The sequence below is a fragment of the Schistocerca nitens genome, chromosome 10 (genome assembly GCF_023898315.1).
Source record: "Schistocerca nitens isolate TAMUIC-IGC-003100 chromosome 10, iqSchNite1.1, whole genome shotgun sequence".
Classification (NCBI taxonomy): Eukaryota; Metazoa; Arthropoda; class Insecta; order Orthoptera; family Acrididae; genus Schistocerca; species Schistocerca nitens.
This window is the reverse complement of record NC_064623.1, coordinates 132,485,929-132,505,555: the sequence shown is the minus strand read 5'-3', so window position 1 is coordinate 132,505,555 and position 19,627 is coordinate 132,485,929. Positions and strand designations below refer to the sequence as shown.

Genomic DNA, 19,627 nt, shown 5'->3' with positions numbered 1-19,627 from the left:
GCAGCCACACTAGGTGGGCGGCCTAAGCCGTAGGCGAAATGTGCTCACTCGCTTGGGCGCGACGTCAAGCTCTAAATAAGGCTTTCACTAGCGTGAGCGTTGCGTGAGCGTCGTGGAAGGTCGGAAAAGTCGTCTGCATGGGTGAGTGCCATGTTTGGGGAGCGTTTCGTAGTTTGCGCAGTGCAATGGAGACGCGGAAACGTGTTGTGGCCCAGTGTTTTGCAGTTGGACGACAAGAGTGGTACACAGTAGTAAAGTGCGAGGCAGTGAGTTGGCATGAACAGTCGAGTGCACAATTGGGCTTCAGATGTGCTTGTTACCTCAGGCGCGGTGTGATTGTCGACAAGGTTTGTGACTGTCCTTTCAAAAAATGGCTCTGAGCACTATGGGACTCAACTGCTGTGGTCATCAGTCGACTGTCCTTTCAATTTAAGACGTTAAATACAGACGTAATTTGTAGTCGTAATACCAGAGCATCGAAACTACTTGGAACTCTTGTGTATATGAACTTGACCGCGCCTTTGTACACTGGTCCCTTCACCCCTACAAACCAACCAACCATCAGGTCCGTGCACATCAGAGTAGCAAAGAATGGAAAACAGCGCAGCTTTGTTGCGCTTGGGGGCGTAGCTAAGTTGGTAGAGCGTTAGCTTTGCATGTGAAAGGTCCCGGGTTCAAGCCCCGGCGCCTCCATGTTTTGTGGACAGTGCATGGTAAGTGTTGGTCGCGGCGAGCCTAAAGACACGCAAGATGTTGCAAAGCCAGCGTCACAGCTCATGTGATGTATACTGACGTAAGGAGAGCAAGACGTAAATGTGAGGACCGGCTGTTGTCGAGGTGTCATCGAGTGCAAATCTGTCTTAGGTATAACGGCCTAACCTCAATGAAGTCTAGAGAGTGGACAACACGTTCGTCTTACTCAGAGCGGTGGCCGAACGCTATTTTCGACGTTGTGCGCGCCACTTTAATTTTGGCCAACTACGATTCGATACAGAATGCAGGAAACCTGAAAGACACCCTCACGGACACATTGAGAATAGTGTTTGTCTGCGGAATAATGGGAGTGCAAGGGGTCTGTGATATTGATATGGTTGTATGTAGCACTATTTGTCATCAGCGGGCGTAGCTGAGATGGTAGAGCGCTCGCTTATCATGCGAGAGGTACTGGGATCGATACCCAGCGCCTCCAGAATTTTTTAACACACCTACATGCGCACACTGCCACGCAAGTGGGATAATTCACAGCCAGCGAATGTGTCAAGGCAGATACGAGCGAACGATTAGCAGCCACAACTGGCAAGCGTGCTGTTACGCGCAGGAAGCACCCTCCTCCCACCGCTACACTGAATTTAGAAACAGTACAAGTCTGCCCTTAAGATTCTCAAACCTATGTCGGAAAGATCTGCCTTGCGCCGAGTTCACAAAAATCCCACTGCACATTCCCATTCTTTACGTGCAGTCGGCTGCTACTGGTGTTGCTAGTTGTGACTGCTGATGACAGATGCCGTAGCAATCAATTCATGGAGTGAGTTGTATGTTTTGCGATACTCTGTCTCTGACAAGCAAGCAGAGGTGACACAGGCGCGAACACGGGAAGCTTGCAGCCCCTCGCTGCCTGCAGACACCGAGCAGCCACACTAGGTGGGCGGCCTAAGCCGTAGGCGAAATGTGCTCACTCGCTTGGGCGCGACGTCAAGCTCTAAATAAGGCTTTCACTAGCGTGAGCGTTGCGTGAGCGTCGTGGAAGGTCGGAAAAGTCGTCTGCATGGGTGAGTGCCATGTTTGGGGAGCGTTTCGTAGTTTGCGCAGTGCAATGGAGACGCGGAAACGTGTTGTGGCCCAGTCTTTTGCAGTTGGACGACAAGAGTGGTACACAGTAGTAAAGTGCGAGGCAGTGAGTTGGCATGAACAGTCGAGTGCACAATTGGGCTTCAGATGTGCTTGTTACCTCAGGCGCGGTGTGATTGTCGACAAGGTTTGTGACTGTCCTTTCAAAAAATGGCTCTGAGCACTATGGGACTCAACTGCTGTGGTCATCAGTCGACTGTCCTTTCAATTTAAGACGTTAAATACAGACGTAATTTGTAGTCGTAATACCAGAGCATCGAAACTACTTGGAACTCTTGTGTATATGAACTTGACCGCGCCTTTGTACACTGGTCCCTTCACCCCTACAAACCAACCAACCATCAGGTCCGTGCACATCAGAGTAGCAAAGAATGGAAAACAGCGCAGCTTTGTTGCGCTTGGGGGCGTAGCTAAGTTGGTAGAGCGTTAGCTTTGCATGTGAAAGGTCCCGGTTTCAAGCCCCGGCGCCTCCATGTTTTGTGGACAGTGCATGGTAAGTGTTGGTCGCGGCGAGCCTAAAGACACGCAAGATGTTGCAAAGCCAGCGTCACAGCTCATGTGATGTATACTGACGTAAGGAGAGCAAGACGTAAATGTGAGGACCGGCTGTTGTCGAGGTGTCATCGAGTGCAAATCTGTCTTAGGTATAACGGCCTAACCTCAATGAAGTCTAGAGAGTGGACAACACGTTCGTCTTACTCAGAGCGGTGGCCGAACGCTATTTTCGACGTTGTGCGCGCCACTTTAATTTTGGCCAACTACGATTCGATACAGAATGCAGGAAACCTGAAAGACACCCTCACGGACACATTGAGAATAGTGTTTGTCTGCGGAATAATGGGAGTGCAAGGGGTCTGTGATATTGATATGGTTGTATGTAGCACTATTTGTCATCAGCGGGCGTAGCTCAGATGGTAGAGCGCTCGCTTAGCATGCGAGAGGTACTGGGATCGATACCCAGCGCCTCCAGAATTTTTAACACACCTACATGCGCACACTGCCACGCAAGTGGGATAATTCACAGCCAGCGAATGTGTCAAGGCAGATACGAGCGAACGATTAGCAGCCACAACTGGCAAGCGTGCTGTTACGCGCAGGAAGCACCCTCCTCCCACCGCTACACTGAATTTAGAAACAGTACAAGTCTGCCATTAAGATTCTCAAACCTATGTCGGAAAGATCTGCCTTGCGCCGAGTTCACAAAAATCCCACTGCACATTCCCATTCTTTACGTGCAGTCGGCTGCTACTGGTGTTGCTAGTTGTGACTGCTGATGACAGATGCCGTAGCAATCAATTCATGGAGTGAGTTGTATGTTTTGCGATACTCTGTCTCTGACAAGCAAGCAGAGGTGACACAGGCGCGAACACGGGAAGCTTGCAGCCCCTCGCTGCCTGCAGACACCGAGCAGCCACACTAGGTGGGCGGCCTAAGCCGTAGGCGAAATGTGCTCACTCGCTTGGGCGCGACGTCAAGCTCTAAATAAGGCTTTCACTAGCGTGAGCGTTGCGTGAGCGTCGTGGAAGGTCGGAAAAGTCGTCTGCATGGGTGAGTGCCATGTTTGGGGAGCGTTTCGTAGTTTGCGCAGTGCAATGGAGACGCGGAAACGTGTTGTGGCCCAGTGTTTTGCAGTTGGACGACAAGAGTGGTACACAGTAGTAAAGTGCGAGGCAGTGAGTTGGCATGAACAGTCGAGTGCACAATTGGGCTTCAGATGTGCTTGTTACCTCAGGCGCGGTGTGATTGTCGACAAGGTTTGTGACTGTCCTTTCAAAAAATGGCTCTGAGCACTATGGGACTCAACTGCTGTGGTCATCAGTCGACTGTCCTTTCAATTTAAGACGTTAAATACAGACGTAATTTGTAGTCGTAATACCAGAGCATCGAAACTACTTGGAACTCTTGTGTATATGAACTTGACCGCGCCTTTGTACACTGGTCCCTTCACCCCTACAAACCAACCAACCATCAGGTCCGTGCACATCAGAGTAGCAAAGAATGGAAAACAGCGCAGCTTTGTTGCGCTTGGGGGCGTAGCTAAGTTGGTAGAGCGTTCGCTTTGCATGTGAAAGGTCCCGGGTTCAAGCCCCGGCGCCTCCATGTTTTGTGGACAGTGCATGGTAAGTGTTGGTCGCGGCGAGCCTAAAGACACGCAAGATGTTGCAAAGCCAGCGTCACAGCTCATGTGATGTATACTGACGTAAGGAGAGCAAGACGTAAATGTGAGGACCGGCTGTTGTCGAGGTGTCATCGAGTGCAAATCTGTCTTAGGTATAACGGCCTAACCTCAATGAAGTCTAGAGAGTGGACAACACGTTCGTCTTACTCAGAGCGGTGGCCGAACGCTATTTTCGACGTTGTGCGCGCCACTTTAATTTTGGCCAACTACGATTCGATACAGAATGCAGGAAACCTGAAAGACACCCTCACGGACACATTGAGAATAGTGTTTGTCTGCGGAATAATGGGAGTGCAAGGGGTCTGTGATATTGATATGGTTGTATGTAGCACTATTTGTCATCAGCGGGCGTAGCTCAGATGGTAGAGCGCTCGCTTAGCATGCGAGAGGTACTGGGATCGATACCCAGCGCCTCCAGAATTTTTAACACACCTACATGCGCACACTGCCACGCAAGTGGGATAATTCACAGCCAGCGAATGTGTCAAGGCAGATACGAGCGAACGATTAGCAGCCACAACTGGCAAGCGTGCTGTTACGCGCAGGAAGCACCCTCCTCCCACCGCTACACTGAATTTAGAAACAGTACAAGTCTGCCCTTAAGATTCTCAAACCTATGTCGGAAAGATCTGCCTTGCGCCGAGTTCACAAAAATCCCACTGCACATTCCCATTCTTTACGTGCAGTCGGCTGCTACTGGTGTTGCTAGTTGTGACTGCTGATGACAGATGCCGTAGCAATCAATTCATGGAGTGAGTTGTATGTTTTGCGATACTCTGTCTCTGACAAGCAAGCAGAGGTGACACAGGCGCGAACACGGGAAGCTTGCAGCCCCTCGCTGCCTGCAGACACCGAGCAGCCACACTAGGTGGGCGGCCTAAGCCGTAGGCGAAATGTGCTCACTCGCTTGGGCGCGACGTCAAGCTCTAAATAAGGCTTTCACTAGCGTGAGCGTTGCGTGAGCGTCGTGGAAGGTCGGAAAAGTCGTCTGCATGGGTGAGTGCCATGTTTGGGGAGCGTTTCGTAGTTTGCGCAGTGCAATGGAGACGCGGAAACGTGTTGTGGCCCAGTGTTTTGCAGTTGGACGACAAGAGTGGTACACAGTAGTAAAGTGCGAGGCAGTGAGTTGGCATGAACAGTCGAGTGCACAATTGGGCTTCAGATGTGCTTGTTACCTCAGGCGCGGTGTGATTGTCGACAAGGTTTGTGACTGTCCTTTCAAAAAATGGCTCTGAGCACTATGGGACTCAACTGCTGTGGTCATCAGTCGACTGTCCTTTCAATTTAAGACGTTAAATACAGACGTAATTTGTAGTCGTAATACCAGAGCATCGAAACTACTTGGAACTCTTGTGTATATGAACTTGACCGCGCCTTTGTACACTGGTCCCTTCACCCCTACAAACCAACCATCAGGTCCGTGCACATCAGAGTAGCAAAGAATGGAAAACAGCGCAGCTTTGTTGCGCTTGGGGGCGTAGCTAAGTTGGTAGAGCGTTAGCTTTGCATGTGAAAGGTCCCGGGTTCAAGCCCCGGCGCCTCCATGTTTTGTGGACAGTGCATGGTAAGTGTTGGTCGCGGCGAGCCTAAAGACACGCAAGATGTTGCAAAGCCAGCGTCACAGCTCATGTGATGTATACTGACGTAAGGAGAGCAAGACGTAAATGTGAGGACCGGCTGTTGTCGAGGTGTCATCGAGTGCAAATCTGTCTTAGGTACAACGGCCTAACCTCAATGAAGTCTAGAGAGTGGACAACACGTTCGTCTTACTCAGAGCGGTGGCCGAACGCTATTTTCGACGTTGTGCGCGCCACTTTAATTTTGGCCAACTACGATTCGATACAGAATGCAGGAAACCTGAAAGACACCCTCACGGACACATTGAGAATAGTGTTTGTCTGCGGAATAATGGGAGTGCAAGGGGTCTGTGATATTGATATGGTTGTATGTAGCACTATTTGTCATCAGGGGGCGTAGCTCAGATGGTAGAGCGCTCGCTTAGCATGCGAGAGGTACTGGGATCGATACCCAGCGCCTCCAGAATTTTTAACACACCTACATGCGCACACTGCCACGCAAGTGGGATAATTCACAGCCAGCGAATGTGTCAAGGCAGATACGAGCGAACGATTAGCAGCCACAACTGGCAAGCGTGCTGTTACGCGCAGGAAGCACCCTCCTCCCACCGCTACACTGAATTTAGAAACAGTACAAGTCTGCCCTTAAGATTCTCAAACCTATGTCGGAAAGATCTGCCTTGCGCCGAGTTCACAAAAATCCCACTGCACATTCCCATTCTTTACGTGCAGTCGGCTGCTACTGGTGTTGCTAGTTGTGACTGCTGATGACAGATGCCGTAGCAATCAATTCATGGAGTGAGTTGTATGTTTTGCGATACTCTGTCTCTGACAAGCAAGCAGAGGTGACACAGGCGCGAACACGGGAAGCTTGCAGCCCCTCGCTGCCTGCAGACACCGAGCAGCCACACTAGGTGGGCGGCCTAAGCCGTAGGCGAAATGTGCTCACTCGCTTGGGCGCGACGTCAAGCTCTAAATAAGGCTTTCACTAGCGTGAGCGTTGCGTGAGCGTCGTGGAAGGTCGGAAAAGTCGTCTGCATGGGTGAGTGCCATGTTTGGGGAGCGTTTCGTAGTTTGCGCAGTGCAATGGAGACGCGGAAACGTGTTGTGGCCCAGTGTTTTGCAGTTGGACGACAAGAGTGGTACACAGTAGTAAAGTGCGAGGCAGTGAGTTGGCATGAACAGTCGAGTGCACAATTGGGCTTCAGATGTGCTTGTTACCTCAGGCGCGGTGTGATTGTCGACAAGGTTTGTGACTGTCCTTTCAAAAAATGGCTCTGAGCACTATGGGACTCAACTGCTGTGGTCATCAGTCGACTGTCCTTTCAATTTAAGACGTTAAATACAGACGTAATTTGTAGTCGTAATACCAGAGCATCGAAACTACTTGGAACTCTTGTGTATATGAACTTGACCGCGCCTTTGTACACTGGTCCCTTCACCCCTACAAACCAACCAACCATCAGGTCCGTGCACATCAGAGTAGCAAAGAATGGAAAACAGCGCAGCTTTGTTGCGCTTGGGGGCGTAGCTAAGTTGGTAGAGCGTTAGCTTTGCATGTGAAAGGTCCCGGGTTCAAGCCCCGGCGCCTCCATGTTTTGTGGACAGTGCATGGTAAGTGTTGGTCGCGGCGAGCCTAAAGACACGCAAGATGTTGCAAAGCCAGCGTCACAGCTCATGTGATGTATACTGACGTAAGGAGAGCAAGACGTAAATGTGAGGACCGGCTGTTGTCGAGGTGTCATCGAGTGCAAATCTGTCTTAGGTACAACGGCCTAACCTCAATGAAGTCTAGAGAGTGGACAACACGTTCGTCTTACTCAGAGCGGTGGCCGAACGCTATTTTCGACGTTGTGCGCGCCACTTTAATTTTGGCCAACTACGATTCGATACAGAATGCAGGAAACCTGAAAGACACCCTCACGGACACATTGAGAATAGTGTTTGTCTGCGGAATAATGGGAGTGCAAGGGGTCTGTGATATTGATATGGTTGTATGTAGCACTATTTGTCATCAGCGGGCGTAGCTCAGATGGTAGAGCGCTCGCTTAGCATGCGAGAGGTACTGGGATCGATACCCAGCGCCTCCAGAATTTTTAACACACCTACATGCGCACACTGCCACGCAAGTGGGATAATTCACAGCCAGCGAATGTGTCAAGGCAGATACGAGCGAACGATTAGCAGCCACAACTGGCAAGCGTGCTGTTACGCGCAGGAAGCACCCTCCTCCCACCGCTACACTGAATTTAGAAACAGTACAAGTCTGCCCTTAAGATTCTCAAACCTATGTCGGAAAGATCTGCCTTGCGCCGAGTTCACAAAAATCCCACTGCACATTCCCATTCTTTACGTGCAGTCGGCTGCTACTGGTGTTGCTAGTTGTGACTGCTGATGACAGATGCCGTAGCAATCAATTCATGGAGTGAGTTGTATGTTTTGCGATACTCTGTCTCTGACAAGCAAGCAGAGGTGACACAGGCGCGAACACGGGAAGCTTGCAGCCCCTCGCTGCCTGCAGACACCGAGCAGCCACACTAGGTGGGCGGCCTAAGCCGTAGGCGAAATGTGCTCACTCGCTTGGGCGCGACGTCAAGCTCTAAATAAGGCTTTCACTAGCGTGAGCGTTGCGTGAGCGTCGTGGAAGGTCGGAAAAGTCGTCTGCATGGGTGAGTGCCATGTTTGGGGAGCGTTTCGTAGTTTGCGCAGTGCAATGGAGACGCGGAAACGTGTTGTGGCCCAGTGTTTTGCAGTTGGACGACAAGAGTGGTACACAGTAGTAAAGTGCGAGGCAGTGAGTTGGCATGAACAGTCGAGTGCACAATTGGGCTTCAGATGTGCTTGTTACCTCAGGCGCGGTGTGATTGTCGACAAGGTTTGTGACTGTCCTTTCAAAAAATGGCTCTGAGCACTATGGGACTCAACTGCTGTGGTCATCAGTCGACTGTCCTTTCAATTTAAGACGTTAAATACAGACGTAATTTGTAGTCGTAATACCAGAGCATCGAAACTACTTGGAACTCTTGTGTATATGAACTTGACCGCGCCTTTGTACACTGGTCCCTTCACCCCTACAAACCAACCAACCATCAGGTCCGTGCACATCAGAGTAGCAAAGAATGGAAAACAGCGCAGCTTTGTTGCGCTTGGGGGCGTAGCTAAGTTGGTAGAGCGTTAGCTTTGCATGTGAAAGGTCCCGGGTTCAAGCCCCGGCGCCTCCATGTTTTGTGGACAGTGCATGGTAAGTGTTGGTCGCGGCGAGCCTAAAGACACGCAAGATGTTGCAAAGCCAGCGTCACAGCTCATGTGATGTATACTGACGTAAGGAGAGCAAGACGTAAATGTGAGGACCGGCTGTTGTCGAGGTGTCATCGAGTGCAAATCTGTCTTAGGTACAACGGCCTAACCTCAATGAAGTCTAGAGAGTGGACAACACGTTCGTCTGACTCAGAGCGGTGGCCGAACGCTATTTTCGACGTTGTGCGCGCCACTTTAATTTTGGCCAACTACGATTCGATACAGAATGCAGGAAACCTGAAAGACACCCTCACGGACACATTGAGAATAGTGTTTGTCTGCGGAATAATGGGAGTGCAAGGGGTCTGTGATATTGATATGGTTGTATGTAGCACTATTTGTCATCAGCGGGCGTAGCTCAGATGGTAGAGCGCTCGCTTAGCATGCGAGAGGTACTGGGATCGATACCCAGCGCCTCCAGAATTTTTAACACACCTACATGCGCACACTGCCACGCAAGTGGGATAATTCACAGCCAGCGAATGTGTCAAGGCAGATACGAGCGAACGATTAGCAGCCACAACTGGCAAGCGTGCTGTTACGCGCAGGAAGCACCCTCCTCCCACCGCTACACTGAATTTAGAAACAGTACAAGTCTGCCCTTAAGATTCTCAAACCTATGTCGGAAAGATCTGCCTTGCGCCGAGTTCACAAAAATCCCACTGCACATTCCCATTCTTTACGTGCAGTCGGCTGCTACTGGTGTTGCTAGTTGTGACTGCTGATGACAGATGCCGTAGCAATCAATTCATGGAGTGAGTTGTATGTTTTGCGATACTCTGTCTCTGACAAGCAAGCAGAGGTGACACAGGCGCGAACACGGGAAGCTTGCAGCCCCTCGCTGCCTGCAGACACCGAGCAGCCACACTAGGTGGGCGGCCTAAGCCGTAGGCGAAATGTGCTCACTCGCTTGGGCGCGACGTCAAGCTCTAAATAAGGCTTTCACTAGCGTGAGCGTTGCGTGAGCGTCGTGGAAGGTCGGAAAAGTCGTCTGCATGGGTGAGTGCCATGTTTGGGGAGCGTTTCGTAGTTTGCGCAGTGCAATGGAGACGCGGAAACGTGTTGTGGCCCAGTGTTTTGCAGTTGGACGACAAGAGTGGTACACAGTAGTAAAGTGCGAGGCAGTGAGTTGGCATGAACAGTCGAGTGCACAATTGGGCTTCAGATGTGCTTGTTACCTCAGGCGCGGTGTGATTGTCGACAAGGTTTGTGACTGTCCTTTCAAAAAATGGCTCTGAGCACTATGGGACTCAACTGCTGTGGTCATCAGTCGACTGTCCTTTCAATTTAAGACGTTAAATACAGACGTAATTTGTAGTCGTAATACCAGAGCATCGAAACTACTTGGAACTCTTGTGTATATGAACTTGACCGCGCCTTTGTACACTGGTCCCTTCACCCCTACAAACCAACCAACCATCAGGTCCGTGCACATCAGAGTAGCAAAGAATGGAAAACAGCGCAGCTTTGTTGCCCTTGGGGGCGTAGCTCAGTTGGTAGAGCGTTCGCTTTGCATGTGAAAGGTCCCGGGTTCAAGCCCCGGCGCCTCCATGTTTTGTGGACAGTGCATGGTAAGTGTTGGTCGCGGCGAGCCTAAAGACACGCAAGATGTTGCAAAGCCAGCGTCACAGCTCATGTGATGTATACTGACGTAAGGAGAGCAAGACGTAAATGTGAGGACCGGCTGTTGTCGAGGTGTCATCGAGTGCAAATCTGTCTTAGGTATAACGGCCTAACCTCAATGAAGTCTAGAGAGTGGACAACACGTTCGTCTTACTCAGAGCAGTGGCCGAACGCTATTTTCGACGTTGTGCGCGCCACTTTAATTTTGGCCAACTACGATTCGATACAGAATGCAGGAAACCTGAAAGACACCCTCACGGACACATTGAGAATAGTGTTTGTCTGCGGAATAATGGGAGTGCAAGGGGTCTGTGATATTGATATGGTTGTATGTAGCACTATTTGTCATCAGGGGGCGTAGCTCAGATGGTAGAGCGCTCGCTTAGCATGCGAGAGGTACTGGGATCGATACCCAGCGCCTCCAGAATTTTTAACACACCTACATGCGCACACTGCCACGCAAGTGGGATAATTCACAGCCAGCGAATGTGTCAAGGCAGATACGAGCGAACGATTAGCAGCCACAACTGGCAAGCGTGCTGTTACGCGCAGGAAGCACCCTCCTCCCACCGCTACACTGAATTTAGAAACAGTACAAGTCTGCCCTTAAGATTCTCAAACCTATGTCGGAAAGATCTGCCTTGCGCCGAGTTCACAAAAATCCCACTGCACATTCCCATTCTTTACGTGCAGTCGGCTGCTACTGGTGTTGCTAGTTGTGACTGCTGATGACAGATGCCGTAGCAATCAATTCATGGAGTGAGTTGTATGTTTTGCGATACTCTGTCTCTGACAAGCAAGCAGAGGTGACACAGGCGCGAACACGGGAAGCTTGCAGCCCCTCGCTGCCTGCAGACACCGAGCAGCCACACTAGGTGGGCGGCCTAAGCCGTAGGCGAAATGTGCTCACTCGCTTGGGCGCGACGTCAAGCTCTAAATAAGGCTTTCACTAGCGTGAGCGTTGCGTGAGCGTCGTGGAAGGTTGGAAAAGTCGTCTGCATGGGTGAGTGCCATGTTTGGGGAGCGTTTCGTAGTTTGCGCAGTGCAATGGAGACGCGGAAACGTGTTGTGGCCCAGTGTTTTGCAGTTGGACGACAAGAGTGGTACACAGTAGTAAAGTGCGAGGCAGTGAGTTGGCATGAACAGTCGAGTGCACAATTGGGCTTCAGATGTGCTTGTTACCTCAGGCGCGGTGTGATTGTCGACAAGGTTTGTGACTGTCCTTTCAAAAAATGGCTCTGAGCACTATGGGACTCAACTGCTGTGGTCATCAGTCGACTGTCCTTTCAATTTAAGACGTTAAATACAGACGTAATTTGTAGTCGTAATACCAGAGCATCGAAACTACTTGGAACTCTTGTGTATATGAACTTGACCGCGCCTTTGTACACTGGTCCCTTCACCCCTACAAACCAACCAACCATCAGGTCCGTGCACATCAGAGTAGCAAAGAATGGAAAACAGCGCAGCTTTGTTGCCCTTGGGGGCGTAGCTCAGTTGGTAGAGCGTTCGCTTTGCATGTGAAAGGTCCCGGGTTCAAGCCCCGGCGCCTCCATGTTTTGTGGACAGTGCATGGTAAGTGTTGGTCGCGGCGAGCCTAAAGACACGCAAGATGTTGCAAAGCCAGCGTCACAGCTCATGTGATGTATACTGACGTAAGGAGAGCAAGACGTAAATGTGAGGACCGGCTGTTGTCGAGGTGTCATCGAGTGCAAATCTGTCTTAGGTATAACGGCCTAACCTCAAAGAAGTCTAGAGAGTGGACAACACGTTGGTCTTACTCAGAGCAGTGGCCGAACGCTATTTTCGACGTTGTGCGCGCCACTTTAATTTTGGCCAACTACGATTCGATACAGAATGCAGGAAACCTGAAAGACACCCTCACGGACACATTGAGAATAGTGTTTGTCTGCGGAATAATGGGAGTGCAAGGGGTCTGTGATATTGATATGGTTGTATGTAGCACTATTTGTCATCAGGGGGCGTAGCTCAGATGGTAGAGCGCTCGCTTAGCATGCGAGAGGTACTGGGATCGATACCCAGCGCCTCCAGAATTTTTAACACACCTACATGCGCACACTGCCACGCAAGTGGGATAATTCACAGCCAGCGAATGTGTCAAGGCAGATACGAGCGAACGATTAGCAGCCACAACTGGCAAGCGTGCTGTTACGCGCAGGAAGCACCCTCCTCCCACCGCTACACTGAATTTAGAAACAGTACAAGTCTGCCCTTAAGATTCTCAAACCTATGTCGGAAAGATCTGCCTTGCGCCGAGTTCACAAAAATCCCACTGCACATTCCCATTCTTTACGTGCAGTCGGCTGCTACTGGTGTTGCTAGTTGTGACTGCTGATGACAGATGCCGTAGCAATCAATTCATGGAGTGAGTTGTATGTTTTGCGATACTCTGTCTCTGACAAGCAAGCAGAGGTGACACAGGCGCGAACACGGGAAGCTTGCAGCCCCTCGCTGCCTGCAGACACCGAGCAGCCACACTAGGTGGGCGGCCTAAGCCGTAGGCGAAATGTGCTCACTCGCTTGGGCGCGACGTCAAGCTCTAAATAAGGCTTTCACTAGCGTGAGCGTTGCGTGAGCGTCGTGGAAGGTCGGAAAAGTCGTCTGCATGGGTGAGTGCCATGTTTGGGGAGCGTTTCGTAGTTTGCGCAGTGCAATGGAGACGCGGAAACGTGTTGTGGCCCAGTGTTTTGCAGTTGGACGACAAGAGTGGTACACAGTAGTAAAGTGCGAGGCAGTGAGTTGGCATGAACAGTCGAGTGCACAATTGGGCTTCAGATGTGCTTGTTACCTCAGGCGCGGTGTGATTGTCGACAAGGTTTGTGACTGTCCTTTCAAAAAATGGCTCTGAGCACTATGGGACTCAACTGCTGTGGTCATCAGTCGACTGTCCTTTCAATTTAAGACGTTAAATACAGACGTAATTTGTAGTCGTAATACCAGAGCATCGAAACTACTTGGAACTCTTGTGTATATGAACTTGACCGCGCCTTTGTACACTGGTCCCTTCACCCCTACAAACCAACCAACCATCAGGTCCGTGCACATCAGAGTAGCAAAGAATGGAAAACAGCGCAGCTTTGTTGCGCTTGGGGGCGTAGCTCAGTTGGTAGAGCGTTCGCTTTGCATGTGAAAGGTCCCGGGTTCAAGCCCCGGCGCCTCCATGTTTTGTGGACAGTGCATGGTAAGTGTTGGTCGCGGCGAGCCTAAAGACACGCAAGATGTTGCAAAGCCAGCGTCACAGCTCATGTGATGTATACTGACGTAAGGAGAGCAAGACGTAAATGTGAGGACCGGCTGTTGTCGAGGTGTCATCGAGTGCAAATCTGTCTTAGGTATAACGGCCTAACCTCAATGAAGTCTAGAGAGTGGACAACACGTTCGTCTTACTCAGAGCAATGGCCGAACGCTATTTTCGACGTTGTGCGCGCCACTTTAATTTTGGCCAACTACGATTCGATACAGAATGCAGGAAACCTGAAAGACACCCTCACGGACACATTGAGAATAGTGTTTGTCTGCGGAATAATGGGAGTGCAAGGGGTCTGTGATATTGATATGGTTGTATGTAGCACTATTTGTCATCAGGGGGCGTAGCTCAGATGGTAGAGCGCTCGCTTAGCATGCGAGAGGTACTGGGATCGATACCCAGCGCCTCCAGAATTTTTAACACACCTACATGCGCACACTGCCACGCAAGTGGGATAATTCACAGCCAGCGAATGTGTCAAGGCAGATACGAGCGAACGATTAGCAGCCACAACTGGCAAGCGTGCTGTTACGCGCAGGAAGCACCCTCCTCCCACCGCTACACTGAATTTAGAAACAGTACAAGTCTGCCCTTAAGATGCTCAAACCTATGTCGGAAAGATCTGCCTTGCGCCGAGTTCACAAAAATCCCACTGCACATTCCCATTCTTTACGTGCAGTCGGCTGCTACTGGTGTTGCTAGTTGTGACTGCTGATGACAGATGCCGTAGCAATCAATTCATGGAGTGAGTTGTATGTTTTGCGATACTCTGTCTCTGACAAGCAAGCAGAGGTGACACAGGCGCGAACACGGGAAGCTTGCAGCCCCTCGCTGCCTGCAGACACCGAGCAGCCACACTAGGTGGGCGGCCTAAGCCGTAGGCGAAATGTGCTCACTCGCTTGGGCGCGACGTCAAGCTCTAAATAAGGCTTTCACTAGCGTGAGCGTTGCGTGAGCGTCGTGGAAGGTCGGAAAAGTCGTCTGCATGGGTGAGTGCCATGTTTGGGGAGCGTTTCGTAGTTTGCGCAGTGCAATGGAGACGCGGAAACGTGTTGTGGCCCAGTGTTTTGCAGTTGGACGACAAGAGTGGTACACAGTAGTAAAGTGCGAGGCAGTGAGTTGGCATGAACAGTCGAGTGCACAATTGGGCTTCAGATGTGCTTGTTACCTCAGGCGCGGTGTGATTGTCGACAAGGTTTGTGACTGTCCTTTCAAAAAATGGCTCTGAGCACTATGGGACTCAACTGCTGTGGTCATCAGTCGACTGTCCTTTCAATTTAAGACGTTAAATACAGACGTAATTTGTAGTCGTAATACCAGAGCATCGAAACTACTTGGAACTCTTGTGTATATGAACTTGACCGCGCCTTTGTACACTGGTCCCTTCACCCCTACAAACCAACCAACCATCAGGTCCGTGCACATCAGAGTAGCAAAGAATGGAAAACAGCGCAGCTTTGTTGCGCTTGGGGGCGTAGCTCAGTTGGTAGAGCGTTCGCTTTGCATGTGAAAGGTCCCGGGTTCAAGCCCCGGCGCCTCCATGTTTTGTGGACAGTGCATGGTAAGTGTTGGTCGCGGCGAGCCTAAAGACACGCAAGATGTTGCAAAGCCAGCGTCACAGCTCATGTGATGTATACTGACGTAAGGAGAGCAAGACGTAAATGTGAGGACCGGCTGTTGTCGAGGTGTCATCGAGTGCAAATCTGTCTTAGGTATAACGGCCTAACCTCAAAGAAGTCTAGAGAGTGGACAACACGTTCGTCTTACTCAGAGCGGTGGCCGAACGCTATTTTCGACGTTGTGCGCGCCACTTTAATTTTGGCCAACTACGATTCGATACAGAATGCAGGAAACCTGAAAGACACCCTCACGGACACATTGAGAATAGTGTTTGTCTGCGGAATAATGGGAGTGCAAGGGGTCTGTGATATTGATATGGTTGTATGTAGCACTATTTGTCATCAGGGGGCGTAGCTCAGATGGTAGAGCGCTCGCTTAGCATGCGAGAGGTACTGGGATCGATACCCAGCGCCTCCAGAATTTTTAACACACCTACATGCGCACACTGCCACGCAAGTGGGATAATTCACAGCCAGCAAATGTGTCAACTCAGATACGAGCGAACGATTAGCAGCCACAACTGGCAAGCGTGCTGTTACGCGCAGGAAGCACCCTCCTCCCACCGCTACACTGAATTTAGAAACAGTACAAGTCTGCCCTTAAGATTCTCAAACCTATGTCGGAAAGATCTGCCTTGCGCCGAGTTCACAAAAATCCCACTGCACATTCCCATTCTTTACGTGCAGTCGGCTGCTACTGGTGTTGCTAGTTGTGACTGCTGATGACAGATGCCGTAGCAATCAATTCATGGAGTGAGTTGTATGTTTTGCGATACTCTGTCTCTGACAAGCAAGCAGAGGTGACACAGGCGCGAACACGGGAAGCTTGCAGCCCCTCGCTGCCTGCAGACACCGAGCAGCCACACTAGGTGGGCGGCCTAAGCCGTAGGCGAAATGTGCTCACTCGCTTGGGCGCGACGTCAAGCTCTAAATAAGGCTTTCACTAGCGTGAGCGTTGCGTGAGCGTCGTGGAAGGTCGGAAAAGTCGTCTGCATGGGTGAGTGCCATGTTTGGGGAGCGTTTCGTAGTTTGCGCAGTGCAATGGAGACGCGGAAACGTGTTGTGGCCCAGTGTTTTGCAGTTGGACGACAAGAGTGGTACACAGTAGTAAAGTGCGAGGCAGTGAGTTGGCATGAACAGTCGAGTGCACAATTGGGCTTCAGATGTGCTTGTTACCTCAGGCGCGGTGTGATTGTCGACAAGGTTTGTGACTGTCCTTTCAAAAAATGGCTCTGAGCACTATGGGACTCAACTGCTGTGGTCATCAGTCGACTGTCCTTTCAATTTAAGACGTTAAATACAGACGTAATTTGTAGTCGTAATACCAGAGCATCGAAACTACTTGGAACTCTTGTGTATATGAACTTGACCGCGCCTTTGTACACTGGTCCCTTCACCCCTACAAACCAACCAACCATCAGGTCCGTGCACATCAGAGTAGCAAAGAATGGAAAACAGCGCAGCTTTGTTGCGCTTGGGGGCGTAGCTCAGTTGGTAGAGCGTTCGCTTTGCATGTGAAAGGTCCCGGGTTCAAGCCCCGGCGCCTCCATGTTTTGTGGACAGTGCATGGTAAGTGTTGGTCGCGGCGAGCCTAAAGACACGCAAGATGTTGCAAAGCCAGCGTCACAGCTCATGTGATGTATACTGACGTAAGGAGAGCAAGACGTAAATGTGAGGACCGGCTGTTGTCGAGGTGTCATCGAGTGCAAATCTGTCTTAGGTATAACGGCCTAACCTCAAAGAAGTCTAGAGAGTGGACAACACGTTCGTCTTACTCAGAGCGGTGGCCGAACGCTATTTTCGACGTTGTGCGCGCCACTTTAATTTTGGCCAACTACGATTCGATACAGAATGCAGGAAACCTGAAAGACACCCTCACGGACACATTGAGAATAGTGTTTGTCTGCGGAATAATGGGAGTGCAAGGGGTCTGTGATATTGATATGGTTGTATGTAGCACTATTTGTCATCAGGGGGCGTAGCTCAGATGGTAGAGCGCTCGCTTAGCATGCGAGAGGTACTGGGATCGATACCCAGCGCCTCCAGAATTTTTAACACACCTACATGCGCACACTGCCACGCAAGTGGGATAATTCACAGCCAGCGAATGTGTCAAGGCAGATACGAGCGAACGATTAGCAGCCACAACTGGCAAGCGTGCTGTTACGCGCAGGAAGCACCCTCCTCCCACCGCTACACTGAATTTAGAAACAGTACAAGTCTGCCCTTAAGATTCTCAAACCTATGTCGGAAAGATCTGCCTTGCGCCGAGTTCACAAAAATCCCACTGCACATTCCCATTCTTTACGTGCAGTCGGCTGCTACTGGTGTTGCTAGTTGTGACTGCTGATGACAGATGCCGTAGCAATCAATTCATGGAGTGAGTTGTATGTTTTGCGATACTCTGTCTCTGACAAGCAAGCAGAGGTGACACAGGCGCGAACACGGGAAGCTTGCAGCCCCTCGCTGCCTGCAGACACCGAGCAGCCACACTAGGTGGGCGGCCTAAGCCGTAGGCGAAATGTGCTCACTCGCTTGGGCGCGACGTCAAGCTCTAAATAAGGCTTTCACTAGCGTGAGCGTTGCGTGAGCGTCGTGGAAGGTCGGAAAAGTCGTCTGCATGGGTGAGTGCCATGTTTGGGGAGCGTTTCGTAGTTTGCGCAGTGCAATGGAGACGCGGAAACGTGTTGTGGCCCAGTCTTTTGCAGTTGGACGACAAGAGTGGTACACAGTAGTAAAGTGCGAGGCAGTGAGTTGGCATGAACAGTCGAGTGCACAATTGGGCTTCAGATGTGCTTGTTACCTCAGGCGCGGTGTGATTGTCGACAAGGTTTGTGACTGTCCTTTCAAAAAATGGCTCTGAGCACTATGGGACTCAACTGCTGTGGTCATCAGTCGACTGTCCTTTCAATTTAAGACGTTAAATACAGACGTAATTTGTAGTCGTAATACCAGAGCATCGAAACTACTTGGAACTCTTGTGTATATGAACTTGACCGCGCCTTTGTACACTGGTCCCTTCACCCCTACAAACCAACCAACCATCAGGTCCGTGCACATCAGAGTAGCAAAGAATGGAAAACAGCGCAGCTTTGTTGCCCTTGGGGGCGTAGCTCAGTTGGTAGAGCGTTCGCTTTGCATGTGAAAGGTCCCGGGTTCAAGCCCCGGCGCCTCCATGTTTTGTGGACAGTGCATGGTAAGTGTTGGTCGCGGCGAGCCTAAAGACACGCAAGATGTTGCAAAGCCAGCGTCACAGCTCATGTGATGTATACTGACGTAAGGAGAGCAAGACGTAAATGTGAGGACCGGCTGTTGTCGAGGTGTCATCGAGTGCAAATCTGTCTTAGGTATAACGGCCTAACCTCAATGAAGTCTAGAGAGTGGACAACACGTTCGTCTTACTCAGAGCAGTGGCCGAACGCTATTTTCGACGTTGTGCGCGCCACTTTAATTTTGGCCAACTACGATTCGATACAGAATGCAGGAAACCTGAAAGACACCCTCACGGACACATTGAGAATAGTGTTTGTCTGCGGAATAATGGGAGTGCAAGGGGTCTGTGATATTGATATGGTTGTATGTAGCACTATTTGTCATCAGGGGGCGTAGCTCAGATGGTAGAGCGCTCGCTTAGCATGCGAGAGGTACTGGGATCGATACCCAGCGCCTCCAGAATTTTTAACACACCTACATGCGCACACTGCCACGCAAGTGGGATAATTCACAGCCAGCGAATGTGTCAAGGCAGATACGAGCGAACGATTAGCAGCCACAACTGGCAAGCGTGCTGTTACGCGCAGGAAGCACCCTCCTCCCACCGCTACACTGAATTTAGAAACAGTACAAGTCTGCCCTTAAGATGCTCAAACCTATGTCGGAAAGATCTGCCTTGCGCCGAGTTCACAAAAATCCCACTGCACATTCCCATTCTTTACGTGCAGTCGGCTGCTACTGGTGTTGCTAGTTGTGACTGCTGATGACAGATGCCGTAGCAATCAATTCATGGAGTGAGTTGTATGTTTTGCGATACTCTGTCTCTGACAAGCAAGCAGAGGTGACACAGGCGCGAACACGGGAAGCTTGCAGCCCCTCGCTGCCTGCAGACACCGAGCAGCCACACTAGGTGGGCGGCCTAAGCCGTAGGCGAAATGTGCTCACTCGCTTGGGCGCGACGTCAAGCTCTAAATAAGGCTTTCACTAGCGTGAGCGTTGCGTG

At 50.7% G+C, this 19,627-nt stretch overlaps 22 non-coding genes across 22 annotated transcripts; all 22 read left to right on the top strand.

Annotated features, from left to right (window-relative positions):
* The first annotated feature begins 620 nt into the window (after positions 1 to 620).
* Trnaa-ugc (transfer RNA alanine (anticodon UGC)) lies at positions 621 to 693 on the top strand. Its single transcript has one exon. It is a non-coding gene; the product is annotated as a tRNA-Ala (tRNA).
* A 2,051-nt stretch (positions 694 to 2,744) lies between these two features.
* Trnaa-agc (transfer RNA alanine (anticodon AGC)) lies at positions 2,745 to 2,817 on the top strand. Its single transcript has one exon. It is a non-coding gene; the product is annotated as a tRNA-Ala (tRNA).
* Positions 2,818 to 3,875: 1,058 nt separating this feature from the next.
* On the top strand, positions 3,876 to 3,948 carry Trnaa-ugc (transfer RNA alanine (anticodon UGC)). Its single transcript has one exon. It is a non-coding gene; the product is annotated as a tRNA-Ala (tRNA).
* Positions 3,949 to 4,371: 423 nt separating this feature from the next.
* On the top strand, positions 4,372 to 4,444 carry Trnaa-agc (transfer RNA alanine (anticodon AGC)). Its single transcript has one exon. It is a non-coding gene; the product is annotated as a tRNA-Ala (tRNA).
* Positions 4,445 to 5,498: 1,054 nt separating this feature from the next.
* On the top strand, positions 5,499 to 5,571 carry Trnaa-ugc (transfer RNA alanine (anticodon UGC)). Its single transcript has one exon. It is a non-coding gene; the product is annotated as a tRNA-Ala (tRNA).
* Positions 5,572 to 5,994: 423 nt separating this feature from the next.
* Positions 5,995 to 6,067, top strand: Trnaa-agc (transfer RNA alanine (anticodon AGC)). Its single transcript has one exon. It is a non-coding gene; the product is annotated as a tRNA-Ala (tRNA).
* Positions 6,068 to 7,125: 1,058 nt separating this feature from the next.
* On the top strand, positions 7,126 to 7,198 carry Trnaa-ugc (transfer RNA alanine (anticodon UGC)). Its single transcript has one exon. It is a non-coding gene; the product is annotated as a tRNA-Ala (tRNA).
* A 423-nt stretch (positions 7,199 to 7,621) lies between these two features.
* Trnaa-agc (transfer RNA alanine (anticodon AGC)) lies at positions 7,622 to 7,694 on the top strand. Its single transcript has one exon. It is a non-coding gene; the product is annotated as a tRNA-Ala (tRNA).
* Positions 7,695 to 8,752: 1,058 nt separating this feature from the next.
* On the top strand, positions 8,753 to 8,825 carry Trnaa-ugc (transfer RNA alanine (anticodon UGC)). The gene has a single exon. It is a non-coding gene; the product is annotated as a tRNA-Ala (tRNA).
* Positions 8,826 to 9,248: 423 nt separating this feature from the next.
* On the top strand, positions 9,249 to 9,321 carry Trnaa-agc (transfer RNA alanine (anticodon AGC)). The gene has a single exon. It is a non-coding gene; the product is annotated as a tRNA-Ala (tRNA).
* Positions 9,322 to 10,379: 1,058 nt separating this feature from the next.
* On the top strand, positions 10,380 to 10,452 carry Trnaa-ugc (transfer RNA alanine (anticodon UGC)). The gene has a single exon. It is a non-coding gene; the product is annotated as a tRNA-Ala (tRNA).
* Positions 10,453 to 10,875: 423 nt separating this feature from the next.
* Trnaa-agc (transfer RNA alanine (anticodon AGC)) lies at positions 10,876 to 10,948 on the top strand. Its single transcript has one exon. It is a non-coding gene; the product is annotated as a tRNA-Ala (tRNA).
* A 1,058-nt stretch (positions 10,949 to 12,006) lies between these two features.
* On the top strand, positions 12,007 to 12,079 carry Trnaa-ugc (transfer RNA alanine (anticodon UGC)). The gene has a single exon. It is a non-coding gene; the product is annotated as a tRNA-Ala (tRNA).
* A 423-nt stretch (positions 12,080 to 12,502) lies between these two features.
* On the top strand, positions 12,503 to 12,575 carry Trnaa-agc (transfer RNA alanine (anticodon AGC)). Its single transcript has one exon. It is a non-coding gene; the product is annotated as a tRNA-Ala (tRNA).
* Positions 12,576 to 13,633: 1,058 nt separating this feature from the next.
* Trnaa-ugc (transfer RNA alanine (anticodon UGC)) lies at positions 13,634 to 13,706 on the top strand. Its single transcript has one exon. It is a non-coding gene; the product is annotated as a tRNA-Ala (tRNA).
* A 423-nt stretch (positions 13,707 to 14,129) lies between these two features.
* Trnaa-agc (transfer RNA alanine (anticodon AGC)) lies at positions 14,130 to 14,202 on the top strand. The gene has a single exon. It is a non-coding gene; the product is annotated as a tRNA-Ala (tRNA).
* A 1,058-nt stretch (positions 14,203 to 15,260) lies between these two features.
* Positions 15,261 to 15,333, top strand: Trnaa-ugc (transfer RNA alanine (anticodon UGC)). Its single transcript has one exon. It is a non-coding gene; the product is annotated as a tRNA-Ala (tRNA).
* A 423-nt stretch (positions 15,334 to 15,756) lies between these two features.
* Trnaa-agc (transfer RNA alanine (anticodon AGC)) lies at positions 15,757 to 15,829 on the top strand. Its single transcript has one exon. It is a non-coding gene; the product is annotated as a tRNA-Ala (tRNA).
* A 1,058-nt stretch (positions 15,830 to 16,887) lies between these two features.
* On the top strand, positions 16,888 to 16,960 carry Trnaa-ugc (transfer RNA alanine (anticodon UGC)). Its single transcript has one exon. It is a non-coding gene; the product is annotated as a tRNA-Ala (tRNA).
* A 423-nt stretch (positions 16,961 to 17,383) lies between these two features.
* On the top strand, positions 17,384 to 17,456 carry Trnaa-agc (transfer RNA alanine (anticodon AGC)). Its single transcript has one exon. It is a non-coding gene; the product is annotated as a tRNA-Ala (tRNA).
* A 1,058-nt stretch (positions 17,457 to 18,514) lies between these two features.
* Trnaa-ugc (transfer RNA alanine (anticodon UGC)) lies at positions 18,515 to 18,587 on the top strand. Its single transcript has one exon. It is a non-coding gene; the product is annotated as a tRNA-Ala (tRNA).
* A 423-nt stretch (positions 18,588 to 19,010) lies between these two features.
* Positions 19,011 to 19,083, top strand: Trnaa-agc (transfer RNA alanine (anticodon AGC)). The gene has a single exon. It is a non-coding gene; the product is annotated as a tRNA-Ala (tRNA).
* Positions 19,084 to 19,627: the final 544 nt, after the last annotated feature.